The sequence below is a fragment of the Salvelinus sp. IW2-2015 genome, linkage group LG19 (assembly GCF_002910315.2).
Source record: "Salvelinus sp. IW2-2015 linkage group LG19, ASM291031v2, whole genome shotgun sequence".
Taxonomy (NCBI): Eukaryota; Metazoa; Chordata; class Actinopteri; order Salmoniformes; family Salmonidae; genus Salvelinus; species Salvelinus sp. IW2-2015.
Genome location: NC_036859.1, coordinates 18,968,604 through 18,984,244, shown reverse-complemented (window position 1 = coordinate 18,984,244; position 15,641 = coordinate 18,968,604). Strand labels below are relative to the sequence as shown.

The 15,641-nt window shown below is 40.3% G+C and overlaps 1 protein-coding gene across 3 annotated transcripts in view; it reads right to left on the bottom strand.

Annotated features, from left to right (window-relative positions):
* Positions 1-15,641, bottom strand: part of LOC111979509 (TGF-beta receptor type-1) — a 113,583-nt gene that overhangs the window by 90,071 nt on the left and 7,871 nt on the right. Inside the window, exon 2 of one of the 3 annotated variants that reach the window (XM_070448863.1) lies at positions 10,792-10,912. The exons of the other annotated variants lie outside the window; for them this stretch is intronic. The gene's annotated coding sequence lies outside the window, so the exon portion shown is untranslated. The remainder of the gene's footprint in view (positions 1-10,791; positions 10,913-15,641) is intronic. 3 annotated transcript variants of the gene reach the window in all.

Here is a 15,641-nt window from a genome sequence, read left to right as displayed (position 1 = left end):
CGAAATCTTTAGCAAGATTCCGATGAAGCGTGTTTGCCATGGGGGGGGGGGGGGTGGTTGGGGGGGTTGTGGGGGTGGTGGGTGTGGGGGGTTGGGGGTGGGGTGGGGGGGGGGGTCATAGCCTTGAAGGAGTTCACGGTTGAGAGATGTGCCTTTATATGATGATGAGCAGTCAAACACCACTCCTATTGTTCCTTTGAGCTTATGGTGAACGCCATGGTGTGGTATGTACCATACCTTGCCCTTCTCCGAGCGCTGTTCTTGTGTACCTGCTCGTCATAACTTCATTTACCCTTTCCATGAAAACGCTTTGTATTTTGCAGCGTAAACTTCGTCCTTTAACTTCCTGATAGTTTAAGCCCTGCTGCTCTGCCATATCACGGTTGTTTGGCAGGACAACGAGAAGTAGTAGTGACGATCTTTGAGGGTTATGGAGTGATTTCATTGCCAAAGTATTCCTTTAACAACCTCTGAATAGCCTCTTCTGGCTTCCATATGCAGACAACTGCAGACCAGATCCTTGGGCTGACCAGAGGTGTACTGTTCCAGGTAATAGAGCCTATCCTGGTGGCTGCTTGTCTTATCTTCTATGCCATGCTCAAATACACGCATAAATGGCCTAAAGTTTAGAGGTTCACCGTCAAACATAGGTATCTCCCTAACAGGGAGTGTGGCTTGTTTGTACTGTAGTACAAGGASGTCGGCAATTTCATTCTGCCTTTGCATGTTAGTAGAGAGGTTATCCTGGCTGGTATTATGGCTGATACTCAGTGTTGATTCTGTGTTGATCGTTAGACCTTGCTGTTGGCTGCTGGTTTATGACTGTTTTCTGAATGGGTTTTGATGGCTTTGTCATCTGTTGTAAAACCCTTTGTAGTGGGGTCTTTGGAACTACACCTAATCCTGCTAACTCAACAGGTGATGGTTCGGGTTCCTGGTTCTCAAAATAGGAGTAAATTCCATCTTCTTGACTTCGTAAGTGTGCTGCCACGGAATGGGATTGAGAAATTGACTCACGGAAATTGCTGCTATTTCCGTGTCCAGTTCCATTTTTTTCCATCCTATCATCCAGTTGAGCTTTCTCCAGTTCCAATGCATGCTTGTCCTGTAATGATGCTTGGCGAGCGAGTAGTGCTGCTCTCTGCCTCAGCTTTTAGGCATGCGGAGGACGATGCAGCCTTAGAATACTTRGTTTTACTTGATATTTTTGACACATTTGAAATGCTGTCATGTGGTTCAATGAGCGTTTGTGGCTCCACTTATGAACATTTCCTGAAAAAGGTGGAAAAGTCCTAATTCTTGGTTGATAGTTAATACTCTCCTGTCACTTTTCTTCTTCGTGACTAGCTCTAGCACAGATTCATGASCATTCTTAAAGTCATTGAGAACAACAAATGCTTCAAGACCCTCATTCACAGTTTGCCTCACCGGGCTGCATAGAGTGAACTTTAATGCGCCTCTGTCCTCTCCAGTGCAGTCTCATTTGGGTTTTCATCCGCCATCATTCACTTTTAATTCACTCAATTTACAATGGCACAGTTGTTGATTTCATTGTTAAACGCAATGCCCCTTTAGACCTCTTTCAATGCTTTAAAATACATTCATTCGTTTCAGCACATTGACCAATTGGCATTTTAGATGTGTTCAACCTTTCATTCCATTATAGGTGTTGTCCCCTTTATTTAAAACACCCAGGATCTTTAGATCCTTWAGTTGCGTTCCATTGATGCATTGCATTTCCACGTTAGGCCTAATATTAGACATTTGATTAGSCTACATTGTGCATAGGATCTTAGTGTTTCCCAAACTTCATAATTATTGTCACAGCGCTGTGTCTTGAAATCCATTGCCAAGATGATTAAACATTCGCGCTTCAATAATATGCTTGATCWTACAATTGCATTGAACAGGGCGGCTCATTCATTCGCAGTGGTTACTCACGGCTGGCGAATTCCATCTCAAAATCAATGKCATGTGGTTAATCAAAGTTCTATCTAAATGAAAATTATACAAATCTAAAAGTAACATTGACTATGTAAAAATAGCCTACATAAAGCCAACAAATAAATCATTGCAGCCCGCAGRTAGAAAATATCCTCATAAAAATATCTAATAAATCACATTGGCTACACATGGCCTGTTTGCAAGGAACTTGAAACATTGTATTAACTTGGTCCAGCCTAAAGCTTGTGCTACCAAACTTGAAACATTGTATAAAATATTCTGTGCTGGWCAGACGGATACAGCTGTAGGCTATTTGCGCAAGGGATAAGAAGTAATCAGGTAGGCCTTTTCTATAACGTTTCCACTGGATCAGAGCATGCAGAGTGGTTATCGAAGGGAAGGRGCTGGAAAGATTTTTAAAGTGTGCTACATTGAGGAACTATTGTCATTCTCAATAGATGTAAAAACAGACTGTTTACCTGCCGTTTGAGGCAAAGAAAAAATTACTTTGAGAAGCTACACAGTGATGGTGAGTTAAGACAATCAGAAAGAGCATCAGATCCCCAAATGGGCATTTATAAGTCTCTACATTTCCACGCAAGGCAGGTAGCCTAAGCCTACTTCTATGCGTAATCAGGTGTGTGTGCTTACTCAAGATTGATAGGACCGCTCCAAACAAAAGACAATTAATAAATTGACAACTCGTAAATGGAATAATAAAAAACCAAAACTTCTCACAAGTGTAGCCTAGGTTGTACGCTCTGCAAACAACGTGTCCACTCCTACAATGACAACAGTAAGACTGTAATAATAATAATAATAAATTGAATGCTTTAACAGAAATTAGCAAAATCAAACATTTGTGATGAGAAAGTATGGTAATTTGAGGTAAATGTACTACTAGTGATACATCCCTGCGGCCTCCGCAATGGATTAGTCCACTCAGACAGTTGTCTCGTGTGCCATAAAAAATATATATAAATAAAAAAAAAATTGTCAAATGTGCCGCATTTCACATGTAGACCGTACAGTGAAACGCTTACTTACAAGCCTTTAACCAAAAATGCAGTTAAGGATCGTACCCTTTTTATTCTTTTTTTTGCCTAAAATGACATACCCAAATCTAACTGCCTATAGCTCAGGCCCTGAAGCGACGATATGAATTTTCTTGGTACCATTCGTAAACACTTTGAAGTTTGTGGAAATGTGAAAGGAATGTAGGAGAACACATTAGATCTGGTAAAAGATAATACAAAATAAAAAAGTCTTCTTTTTTTTTTGCACCATCATCTTTGAAATGCAAGAGAAAGGCCATAATGTATTATTCCAGGCCAGGTGTAATTTAGCTTTTGGCCACTAGATGGCAGCAGTGTATGTGCAAAGTTTTAGAATATCTGATATGTCTATGTCCTGGGAAATGTTCTTGTTACTTACAACCTCATGCTAATCGCATTAGCCTATATTAGCGCAACCATCCCGCAGGGGGCCAACCAATCCTGAAGTTAAGATGTCAACTTCTTATGGCTGCAATCCCGTTAACGGGATGATATGACAACAGCCAGTGAAAGTGCAGGGCGCCAAATTCAAACAGAAATCCCATAATAAAAATTCCTTACTTAAATTAATTACTTAAAAATCATACAATGTGATTTTCTGGATTTTTGTTTTAGATTCCGTCTCTCACAGTTGAAGTGTACCTATGATAAAAAATTACAGACCTCTACATGCTTTGTAAGTAGGAAAACCTGCAAAATCGGCAGTATATCAAAAACTTGTTCTCCCCACTGTATATGTTTTGTTCGATTAAGTTAATATTTATATCCAAAATCTCGGTTTACATTGGCGCCATGTTCAGACATGCCTCCAATATCCGGAGAAATTGCAGAGCCACGTCAAATAACATAAATACTCATCATAAACTTTGATGAAAGATATGTTTTACATAGAATTAAAGATACACTTGTTCTTAATGCAACCGCTGTGTCAGATTTAAAAAATCTTTACAGCAAAAGCACAATATTCAATAATCTGAGAACAGCGTTCAGCCACAAAAGGAAGCCATACAGTTACCCACCAAATTGTGCAGTCAACAAAACTCATAAAAAGCATTATAAATCTTCACTTACCTTTGCTGATCTTCGTCGGAATGCACTCCCAGGACTCGCACAAGAAATGTTTTTTTTGTTCGGTAATGTCCATCATTTATGTCCAAGTAGCTACTTTTGTTAGCGCGTTTAGTACACAAATCCAAACGCTCATGCAGGTCCAGCCGAACGTCGGACGAAAAACTTCAAAGTTATTACAGGTCGAAGAAACTTGTCAAACTAAGTGAATGCCTCCATACTCAGTCCCAGATGCTAATATATGCATATTATTATTTTATGGAAGAAACACTCTGAAGTTTCTAAACGGTTTGAATGATGTCTGAGTATAACAGAACTCATAGCGGTAGGCAAAAACCTGAGAAAAAATCCAAACAGGGAGTGGGAATCTGAGGTTTGTAGTTTTTGAACTCACTCCTATCAAATACACAGTGGGATATGTGTTAATTTCCTACTTCCTAAGGCTTCCACTAGATGTCAACCATCTTTAGAACGTGGTTTCAGGCTTCTCATGTGAAGGGGGGCAGGATGGGAGCCGTTTTACTAAGGGGTCTGCCTACAGCCTCGTTCTCAGTCACGCGCTTTCACTTGAGTTAGCTCTCGTTCCATTGCTTCTCTACAGACAATGGAATTCTCCGGTTGGAACAGTATTGAACTTTTATGATAAAAACATCCTAAAGATTGATTCTATACTTAGTTTGACAAGTTTCTTCGACCTGTAATATAACTTTTAACGTTTCGTCTGAATGGACCAGACGCGCTTTTGGATTTGTTTACCAAACGCCCTAACAAAAGAAGCTATTGGTGGACATAATGATGGACATATAAGAACAACACATTTTGTGGAACTGCGATCCTGGAGTGCATTCTGATGAAATCATCAAAGGTAAGTGAATATTTATATGAATAATGTTGACTACCCAACATGGGGGATATTTCTCTGGCTGGTTTCTGAGCGCCGTTCTCAGATTTATGCTTTTTCCTAAAGGTTAAAAAAATCTGACACAGCGGTTGCATTAAAGAGAAGTGTATCTAAAGTTCCATGCATAACACTTGAATTTATCAACATTTATTATGAGTATTTCTGTGAATTCATGTGGCTCTCTGCAAAAACATAGCATGATTTTGAACTACTGAACATAACACACCAATGTAAAATGAGAATTTTGGATATAAATATGCACTTTATCGAACAAAACATACATGTATTGTGTAACATGAAGTCCTATGAGTGTCATCTGATGAAGATCAAAGGTTAGTGATTAATTTTATCTCTATTTGTGCCTTCTCTTTGGCGGAAAAATGGCTGGGTTTTACTGTGACTTGGTGGTGACCTAACAATCGTTTGTGGAGCTTTCGTTGTAAAGCATTTTTGAAATCAGACACTGTGGCTGGATTAATGAGAATTTTATCTTTAAAATGGTGCCTAATACTTGTATGTTTGAGAAATTAGATTTATGAGATTTCTGTTGATTTGTATTTGGCGCCCTGCTATTTCATTGGCTGTTGGCGAGGGTTCCGCTAGCGGAACGGGGTGCCGCTAGCGGAACCCCTGTCATAGACATGTTAATGTCCCATTGATAGGGGTCTTAAAATCGGAGCTCATCCATTTTGTTATCCAACGATTACTGTCAGTCCTATTAGCCAACGTGCAGAGGGGGATTACTCACTCGCATCGGATCCTTACAAGGCACCAGACCTACGTCCCCGATATCTGTCTCTTCTTCATGCAATGACAGGGATTTGGGCCTAGTCGGGTGTCTGAAGTAAATCCTTCGTGTCTGACTCGTTAAAGAAAAAATATTTGTCCAGTAATCGCTTTCCTGATATCCAGAAGCTCTTTTCGGTCATAAGAGATGGTGGTAGAAACATTATGTACAAAATAAGTTACAAATAAGGCGAAAAAAAACAWWASCACAATTGGTTAGGAGCCYGGAAAAYGGCAGCCATCTCCTCCGGCGCCATCTCATATATACACTGTATATATAGCCACTGCTCGACTAAAATAATCTTGGTTGACCAACAGCCTATCGACCAAACAATTGACTGAATGGGGTCAGCCATTGATGGAATGAAAATAAACAAATCCAAGGCAGAACTATACTTTTACAATCTAGAGAGAGAAAACATGTACTGGGCACTGTACTGAGGCTGTGTACAGGTTACACAACCTGCCCTTGAAGTCATGAGGAGAACACAGCAGAATAGAGACAACCAAATAAAGAACAGGACAAATAAACAAAAACAGTTCTCTTAGAGGTGTATTCATAGCACTCGTTGGAAAAGCTCATCAGTATGGCCACTGTAATACCGTGCTCAGCAGAAGAGACCTTGGAGAGCTAAAGGGAATGAGTGGAGCGGATGAATGCCTGTTCCTTTCCCCTCAGACAGTAGCCTTGACTGTCTCAAACCTCTCTCCATCTCTCGTTCGCTTCCTTCTCATATTCTGGATGCATACCTAAGGCTCTAGGGGGAGGATAGGCCTACTCAGTGCTCCTGGGGGGGGTGCTGCATGACTTGACTGACCAGCAGCAGCCATAAGGACTAACAGTATCAGCCCATCAGCACCGTTGGCTGCAACACTGGCATCGCCGACACAGGTTTCTGTGTCCCCACTACCCTGCYCCCTAGCCAGAGAGAGCAAGGCCTGCCAGGATGCAGGAACAGAACCTTCCAGAAKCTATAGAGGATGATTGACAGCCCCACTGGAACATGATGACTTCTACAGCTACTAAAAMTACTCCAATACTAGGTTTTGTTCATTSTGTGTAACTAGCATAAAACCAGCAGGATTCCTAAACAGCAGGATTCCTAAAAATAWAATTTCACTTCTTGCTTTTATACCAGTGTTAAAAGCCCATAAACCCAATCACAAAYTGGCGGCGGAGTCCGCTAAGGCAGTTACATCTGTCGATGTGCCATTGAGCAAGGCTCTTAATCCTAATTGTGCCAGCTYCGCTGTTGATAATGGCATACCCTGGCCATGATCCCACTCTCCAAAAGGGATTTCCGGGAGAGTTGGGATACGCAAAAAAAAAMYWAAMAAAAMRYKYYMMWWTWYACRYGTRYAYAKGTGTGAAATAGGAAAATATAAAGCAGCCACAAACGTATTATTTAATAGCCCAGAACTAGAGGAAAAGTGAATGCCGACGGCAGCAGCAGGTTACAGCAAACAGACAGATAGAAATGCCTGGATTTAAGCACACAGCCAGAAGRAATTATGGAGTTGAAATAGCAGAGGTAGAAAGGGAGAGAAAGGAGAGGTATGCAAGACATATCCATCAGCTGAGGGTAGAGGTAGGGCCTGCAGAGCGAAGGACCCTGTTGCTGCAGCAGCTCTGTCAATGGTCTGGCTGGAAAAGGTTTCTATCAGGCCCAARTGTGCACTTCAGGGGCCCTAAACAGTGGGCAATGGTCACACTAAGGACAGAGGACAAAAGCAAGGCAGAGAGCAACATTTTTCTTTATCCTCTGAGCAGTATTTACCCTAGGATTTTTTCWGCAGTGGTGGCAAGGGTAGCAATGCATTGCTAGCTGTTCACAGACTTCGCCATTGAGCCAGCGACTAGGCAGCAGAGGCTTTGAATATATAAAATGTCTGACTTGTGTACTAACTTTCTGCATATAATATATTTTGTATTTGTTTGCCGACATCACAAAATGTATTTCCATTTAAATGGACTATAAATTATAATGTATCCATTAGAGGTCGACCGATTATGACTTTTCAACGCCGATACCKATTAAAAWYSGGCAATTTTTTWATTTATTTTATTTGTAATAATGACAATTACAACAATACTGAATGAACACTTATTTTAACTTAATATAATACATCAATAAAATCAATTTAGACTCAAATAAATAATGAAACATATTCAATTTGGTTTAAATAATGCAAAAACAAGTGTTGGAGAAGAAAGTAAATGTGCCATGTAAAAAAGCTAACGTTTAAGTTCCATATGAAAGCTGTTCCTTTAACATGAGTCTTCAATATTCCAGGTAAGAAGTTTTAGGTTGTAGTTATTACAGGAATTATAGGACTATTTCTTTCTATACCATTTGTATTTCATATATCTTTGACTATTGGATGTTCTTATAGCACTTTAGTATTGCCAGTGTAACAGTATAGCTTCCGTCCCTCCTCGCCCTACCTGGGCTCGAACAGGAACACATCGACAACAGCCACCCTCGAAGCAGCGTTACCCATGCAGAGCAAGGGGACAACTACTCCAAGTCTCAGAGCGAGTGAGTTTGAAACCTATTAGCGCGCACCTACTAGCTAGCCATTTTACATGGTTAACACCAGCCTAACCTCGGAGTTGATAGGCTTGAAGTCATAAACAGCTCAATGCTTGACGCATTGCGAAGAGCTGCTGGCAAAACGCACGAAAGTGCTGGTTGAATGAACGCTTACGAGCCTGCTGGTGCCTACCATCGCTCAGTCAGACTGCTCTATCAAATCATAGACTTAATTATCATAATAACAACACACAGAATACTAGCCTTGGTTCATTAAAATGGTCGAATCCCGGAAACTATCATTTCGAAAAAAAAAGTTTTATTCTTTCAGTGAATAACGGAACCGTTCCGTATTTTATCTAACGGGTGGCATCCATAAGTCAAATATTCCTGTTACATTGCACAACCTTCAATTTTATGTCATAATTACGTAAAATTCTGGCAAATTAGTTCGCAACGAGCCAGGCGGCCCAAACTGTTGCATATACCCTGACTCTGCGTGCAATGAACGCAAGAGAAGTGACACAATTTCACCTGGTTAATATTACCTGCTAACCTGGATTTATTTTAGCTAAATATGCAGGTTTAAAAATATATACTTCTGTGTATTGATTTTAAGAAAAGCATGGATGTTTATGGTTAGGTACAGTCATGCAACGATTGTGCTTTTTTTGTCAAAGTTGGCTGTCTTTGTTAGGAAGAAATAGTCTTCACACAGTTCGCAACGAGCAGGGCGGCCCAAACTGCTGCATATACCCTGACTCTGTTGCAAGAAAAGTGACACAATTTCCCTAGTTAAAAGAAATTCATGTTAGCAGGCAATATTAACTAAATATGCAGGTTTAAAAATATATAGTTGTGTATTGATTTTAAGAAAGGCATTCATGTTTATGGTTAGGTACACGTTGGAGCAACGACAGTCCTGTTTCGCAAATGCGCACCGATTATATGCAACGCAGGACACGCTAGATAAACTAGTTAACTAGTGATTATGATTGATAAGATAAGTTTAATGCTAGCTAGCAACTTACCTTGGCTTCTTACTGCATTCGAGTAACAGGCAGGCTCCTCATAGAGTGCAATGTAAGGCAGGTGGTTAGAGCGTTGGACTAGTTAACCGTAAGTTTGCAAGATTGAATCCCCGAGCTGACAAGGTAAAAATCTGTCGTTCTGCCCCTGAACAAGGTAGTTAACCCATCGTTCCTAGGCCGTCATTGAAAATAAGAATGTGTTCTTAACTGACTTGCCTAGTTAAATAAAGGTGTAAAAAAAATAATAATAATTGAAAACCGGCCCTAATTAAATCGGCCATTCCGATTAATCGGTCGACCTCTAGTATCCATTTGAAAGTGCGTCTTACAGCATATTTTTTTGCAGCGGTGGCGACAATTTAGAGGCGATGGGCGATATGGCCTAAAAATCATCCATTTTTTTCTAACTTAAGGGCGATTCAGATCTCGATTTAAAAAAAAGTAGTTAACGAAATAAGCGTTGTTGTACAATTAAAAGGACAAATACACTGCATTTAAAAGAGTCAGCAATAATCTAATGAATTCAGGGCTTTTGAAGTTATACCTAGGCTAAATCTAAGCCTTCCACAACCATAAAACCCACAAATTACTTAATTATTTTATCAAAATAGTTTAACCTGCTTTTTTTGCAATAATCACTGATCTGGCTTTCAAGTATTTCAATGAAAATGCCCTTTGTAGTTACAAATTTAACTAGAACCATGCATAATGCACATTCACTAATAATTAAACTTTTTGTAGCAGGCATCGGGCTATAGAAAATAAAAACAGGTCCCATCAACAATCTCTCAAGCCCACGTGCTAGTGATTAGCCAGCTAATCTTTATATTTCAAGTTAAACCAACTTGGATATACACGGAACAAAAATATAAACACAACATGTAAAGTGTTGGTCCCATGTTTCATCAGCTGAAATTAAAGATCCCAGAAATGATATGCACAATAAGCTAGTTTCTCGCCAATTTTGTGCACATCCCTGTTAGTGAGCCAAATGCCAAATGAATCCATCCACCTGACAGGTGTGGCATTTCAAGAAGCTGGTTAAACAGCGTGATCATTACACAGGTGCACCTTGTGCTGGGGATAATAAAAGGCCACTAAAATGTGGAGTTTTGTCACACCACAGATGTCTCAAGTTGWGGGGCAGGAATTTCCACCAGAGCTGTTGCCAGAGAATTGAATGTTAATTTATCTACCACAAGCCACCTCCACTGTTGATTTAAAGAATTTGGTAGTACTTCCAACCGGCCTCACAACCGCAGACCATGTRTATGGCGTGTAGATGAGTGGTTTGCTGATTTCAACATTGGGAACAGACTGCCCCATGGTGGCGATGGGGTTATGGTATTGGCAGGCATAAGCTACAGCCACAACGAACACAATTGCATTTTATTGATTGCAATTTGAATGCACAGAGATACCATGAAGAGATCCTGAGGCCCATTGCTGTGCCATTCATCCGCCGCCATCACCTCATGTTTCAGCAAGATGATGCACGGCCCCATGTCGCAAGGATCTGTACACAATTCCTGGAAGTTGAAAATGTCCCAGTTCTTCCATGGCCTGCATTCTCACCAGACATGTCACCTAGGRCTGGGCGATATGGCAAAAAAATTATCACGATATCTATATATTTTTTCACTCGATAACAATAATTATCACAATATTAATCAAATAATGTTTAAAAAGGTGCATATCTGCTTCAAACTCAAGAATGCCAAAACAAACCGTGGTATAGAGCGTTGGGCCAGTAACCGAAAGGTTGCTAGATCGAATCCCTGAGCTGACAAGGTAAAAATCCCCTGAACAAGGCAGTTAACSCACTGTTCCCTGATTGGCYATCATTGTAAATAAKATGTTGTTCTTAACTGACTTGCCTAGTTAAATAAAGGTTAAAAAATATATATTATGTGAGCTACACATAAAATTATACTTGAGGAAAAATTGTTCCATGTTTGTGAACTGAGGTCAATTAAATTGATAAACCACTTGAAACCTTCCTTTTCGACTGTGCTAATTGTTAGCAATGCATAATAGCATTTGTGATGTCTTTGTCTTTTCGATGTTTGCTTGTAGGGCATAAACGCTGTCAGTGTTGATTGCGTCAGGCAAACATCCCTAGATTGGCTGGTGCTYGAGGGGCGTTTATCAATACCGCGGCACAAACTCAAACTTCCTGCATGTTCCAAAGAGTGATTTTGCTTCAGATGTTGAAAAAGATTTATTGTATTACCAGACTTCGTAGCCACCTGTCTACGGCACAATTTGCACCGAACATTGCTCTGCTCTTTGTCGGACTTCAAAAAGCCAAACCACTTCCAAATTACTAAACAGTTTAACCTTTTTTATCAATAATTTCTTTGTTGTAATTCGTAACTTCTGCTCCTTCGCCATGGCTATCACTGCCACTGTTTTTGCCTACATCACTCATTTTTCATGGTTAATAGTGGCTACTCCATCACTCAATGTGCTAAGTGGTTTTTAGTGGGCGTAGTATACCTCTCCACGTGCATATTGTCACTTTTCCACATGTTCCTGCTGCGTCAGAAGTGATATGGACTGCTGTACCTAATTATTCTATATCRGCATTATCGAAAATTAATCTAAACGTTTTTATATCGTTATTGGAGGGAAGTAATTACCTCGATAATTATTGATATTGATTTATCGCCCAGCCCTAATGTCACCCATTGAACATGTTTGGGATGCTCTGGATTGACGTGTACAACARAGTGTTCCAGGTCCCGCCAATATCCAACAACTTCACAAAGCCATTGAAGAGGAGTGGGACAACATTCCACAGGCCACATTCAACTCTACGCAAAGGAGACTGACTGGTTTATATTTTTGTTCAGTGTATTTGCTAGCAAACAAGGTTGAACTGTTATGAACTCACTCTGTCTCCAACTGTTTGAAAAGCATGTTAGTCTGTCCACTTTGTTCAGATGTTGAAATCAAAGGGACAACTATATTTCAGTCATTTTCGAGAATCAATGTTCATTGATACTCTCGTTTTTGTAGTGTCTGCTCTGCATGCAATTTAAGTAGTTGAAACATAAAAAGGATATTGTTAGAAAAGTGAGCTTCTCTATTACAGTAAAATGTCTCAATGTGTTTTGGTGTTCATATGACCGATACTGTTGGACCAAACCTCAAATAGTGAGTTGCAACTGCTTGTCAGAGAGGAAGATGTGATCTCAACTTTGTTGGCGTGAAAGGCAGAGGCTTGGTGTGTGTGTAAATCATACAGGATAACAAAGGCCAATGCATTTCTATGGGCCTATTTTTGACCTAAGCATGTTGCCTGCCTTCCCGCATTTGGGACAACGACTCCCTTTGTTAGGGCCAAAATGCAACATGGAGAACAAGCGGACATAAACACTCATAAAAACAGAAATAACAAAACCTTGATTCTTGCGATATTGGCATTTGGAATATCGCRCAAAAACATACATTCAAATTAATCTGATATATCGCCCAGCCCTACAGTGGGCTAATGTTGCTGAATAAATATAGGGGAAACACAGCTCTGAGTAACCTACGTGTGTAATATATGTTAACTCCATTGCCTTACACTGCATCCTGAGTCCTCTTTCTCACACACACACCATAACGCCACTGAACTACAAGCTGAGCGGTTTAATACTCGCTGGAAGTATTTTGTCAACCCTCGTCCACGTCCCCTCTAAAGCCTGGTCTCTGGGGAGAGAGGAACTCTTTTCAACAGGGCTACGGGTCAGTCAGTGATCGAGAGGGGGAGGGGAATATAGACAGAACAGGACATCTGACCTGCCTAGTATCACAACATCCCATTTACTTTACTCTTCAAAAAACAGCCCATATTAGACGGGCTGGCTGACAACGTCACGAAAACAAATGTGTACGCGTCAAATGGGGCAGATGACTGGGATCGACCAACAATGGCAAGCTGCCATGTAGGGAATCATAGGTGGCTCGTTTCATCTTGACACCATGTCTTGTTTAGAGGTGTTTTGACTGATGTCTATTCTAATAAGGCAAAAAAATWAAAACAGCTAGTTAGCTAACCAACAACTGTAGCGATGTATTTGAGAGACATTTACATTTACATTTAAGTCATTTAGCAGACGCTCTTATCCAGAGCGACTTACAAATTGGAAAGTTCATACATATTCATCCTGGTCCCCCCGTGGGGAATGAACCCACAACCCTGGCGTTGCAAGCGCCATGCTCTACCAACTGAGCCACACGGGACCATCAAGTGCAATTGTGCAAATGTATTTAATGTTTTCAATAAACATTGGAGACAAATGTTTACATGTTGTCAACAATCTACGTCTGTTTTGTTGCTAAACAACCAACCAGTCTATTCCTGTCTTCTAACAAAGGACATACCAACCTATACCCTCAAGTCCTAACCTCCAAACGCCATCATCTTTGATTCAGAGGTGACAATCAAGAATACCCAACCACACTGATGACTAGGGCTGGAAATTGCAAGGGACCTCACGATACAATATTATCACGATACTAAGGTGCCAATGTGATATGTATAGCGATTCTATAGGTATTGTGATTTGATGTTCCAAACATATTGCTCACTACACAAGAAAATTAGTTATGATCAGTCATGKAAATAAGTGTTAACATGTTGACTCACTATTTAAAAAGAAGATGGCGAACAAGTTACAGGATGAAAAATACTAGAGTTTTGCTCCAGGTACAGCCGATTAGCACTAGCTGACGCTATAGCTGACCGCTCTACAGTCATCTCCGTAGTCAAGTCCCAGCTCGGCCCTGCTGCTCTGCTCCATCACCCTGATTGCAGCTCTTTTGTCCTCAACAGATGTGTATGTGTGTGTGTGTGTGTGTGTGTGTGTGTGTGTGTGTGTGAGAGAGGCGAGCCCTGACTAAAGCAGATGTTTCGGGTGACCGCTCTGGTCGTGACCTGTTCTCTGCCCATTCATGACTTTAGGGACCTCAGAGTAATTCAGTATGTGTGAGCTTACTCGGACTAGCTGATGCTAGTACACAGATTGCCTAATTTAACACAAACCTAGATTGATTTTGGAGCTGGATCAGTGTGCCTTCAGGGGTGTATTGGCACACACTCATACACCCACACCATTCATTGCAAATCATATAAATTGAAGTGCTCTGACAAATCACACAGCCAGTGGTGTAAAATAACTAAGTACAAATACTTTGAAGTACTACTTAGGTTGTTTTTTGGGGGGGGAGAATTTATACAGTGGGGAGAACAAGTAAATCGGCAGTGTATCAAATACTTGTTCTCCCCACTGTATGTAGTCTCAATTAGCCTGGCTAACATTTGCTAGTTAACTAGCTTCTCTCGGTTTGATGCAGTCAAGACAGGAACCATGTAATCAGATGAGATGATCAATAACTAGAAATACGTTTGTCTACCAGCGCAAGTCGACTTGGTTACCATMTCTCGCACCCTCCCTGCTCCCCTTGTCACTCACTTTTGAGCTGCGGCTCTGCTTTGAGCCTCTCTCTCCCTCGTGTATTACAGCTACGGTTAATAAAGTAGCTAAGATATTTGCCTTTTTCTCCTCCTACTAACATTACAGCATTGTTTCGTTAGGTTTTGGTTTAATTTGCATTTCCCTTTATGATGATCGGGATCTGTTAGTGGTAGCTTTGTGATAACTACATTGATTTTAAATTGTGTGAAAACCCCCCAAAAAACACAKTGTTCTCCAGTTAAACCCCTGCTTTTAAAAGATAACTAAAATGTAGTCTATTGCTGTGAAAAATGTTGTGTGTGCCACCAAATCATGGGCTGTTGCCACCAACTGAAAAAGTTTTTGGGAAAATGTGAGTCTGGAGCACTGTCCTCGAGCCAAAACGTTAGACCACCCTTGGACAGTAGTTTCTGTAGAAAACAATGGCTTCATAAGTATTATTGTTTTGCTTCTAGCTCAGTCATTGCATTGCATGAGTCTCGAAATATCCTTATCTGCTCCTGAATTCATATTAGAGGTCAGTCCCATAACAAAATATAATTTTACCCTTGAGCAAAGCAATTTATATGAATTATAGATTAATATTTTTTTTATTATTTTATTTAACCTTTATTTAACCAGGAAGGCAAATTGAGAACACGTTCTCATTTACAATTTGACCTGGCCAAGATAAAGCAAAGCAGTTCGACACATACAACAACACATAGTTACACATGGAGTAAAACAAACATATAGTCATAAATACAGTGAAAAAAAAAAAAAAATAAGTCTATAACAATGTGAGCAAGTGAGGTGAGATAAGGGAGGTGAAGGCAAACAAATATATGTATAAATAAATAAAATATAAAAGGCAT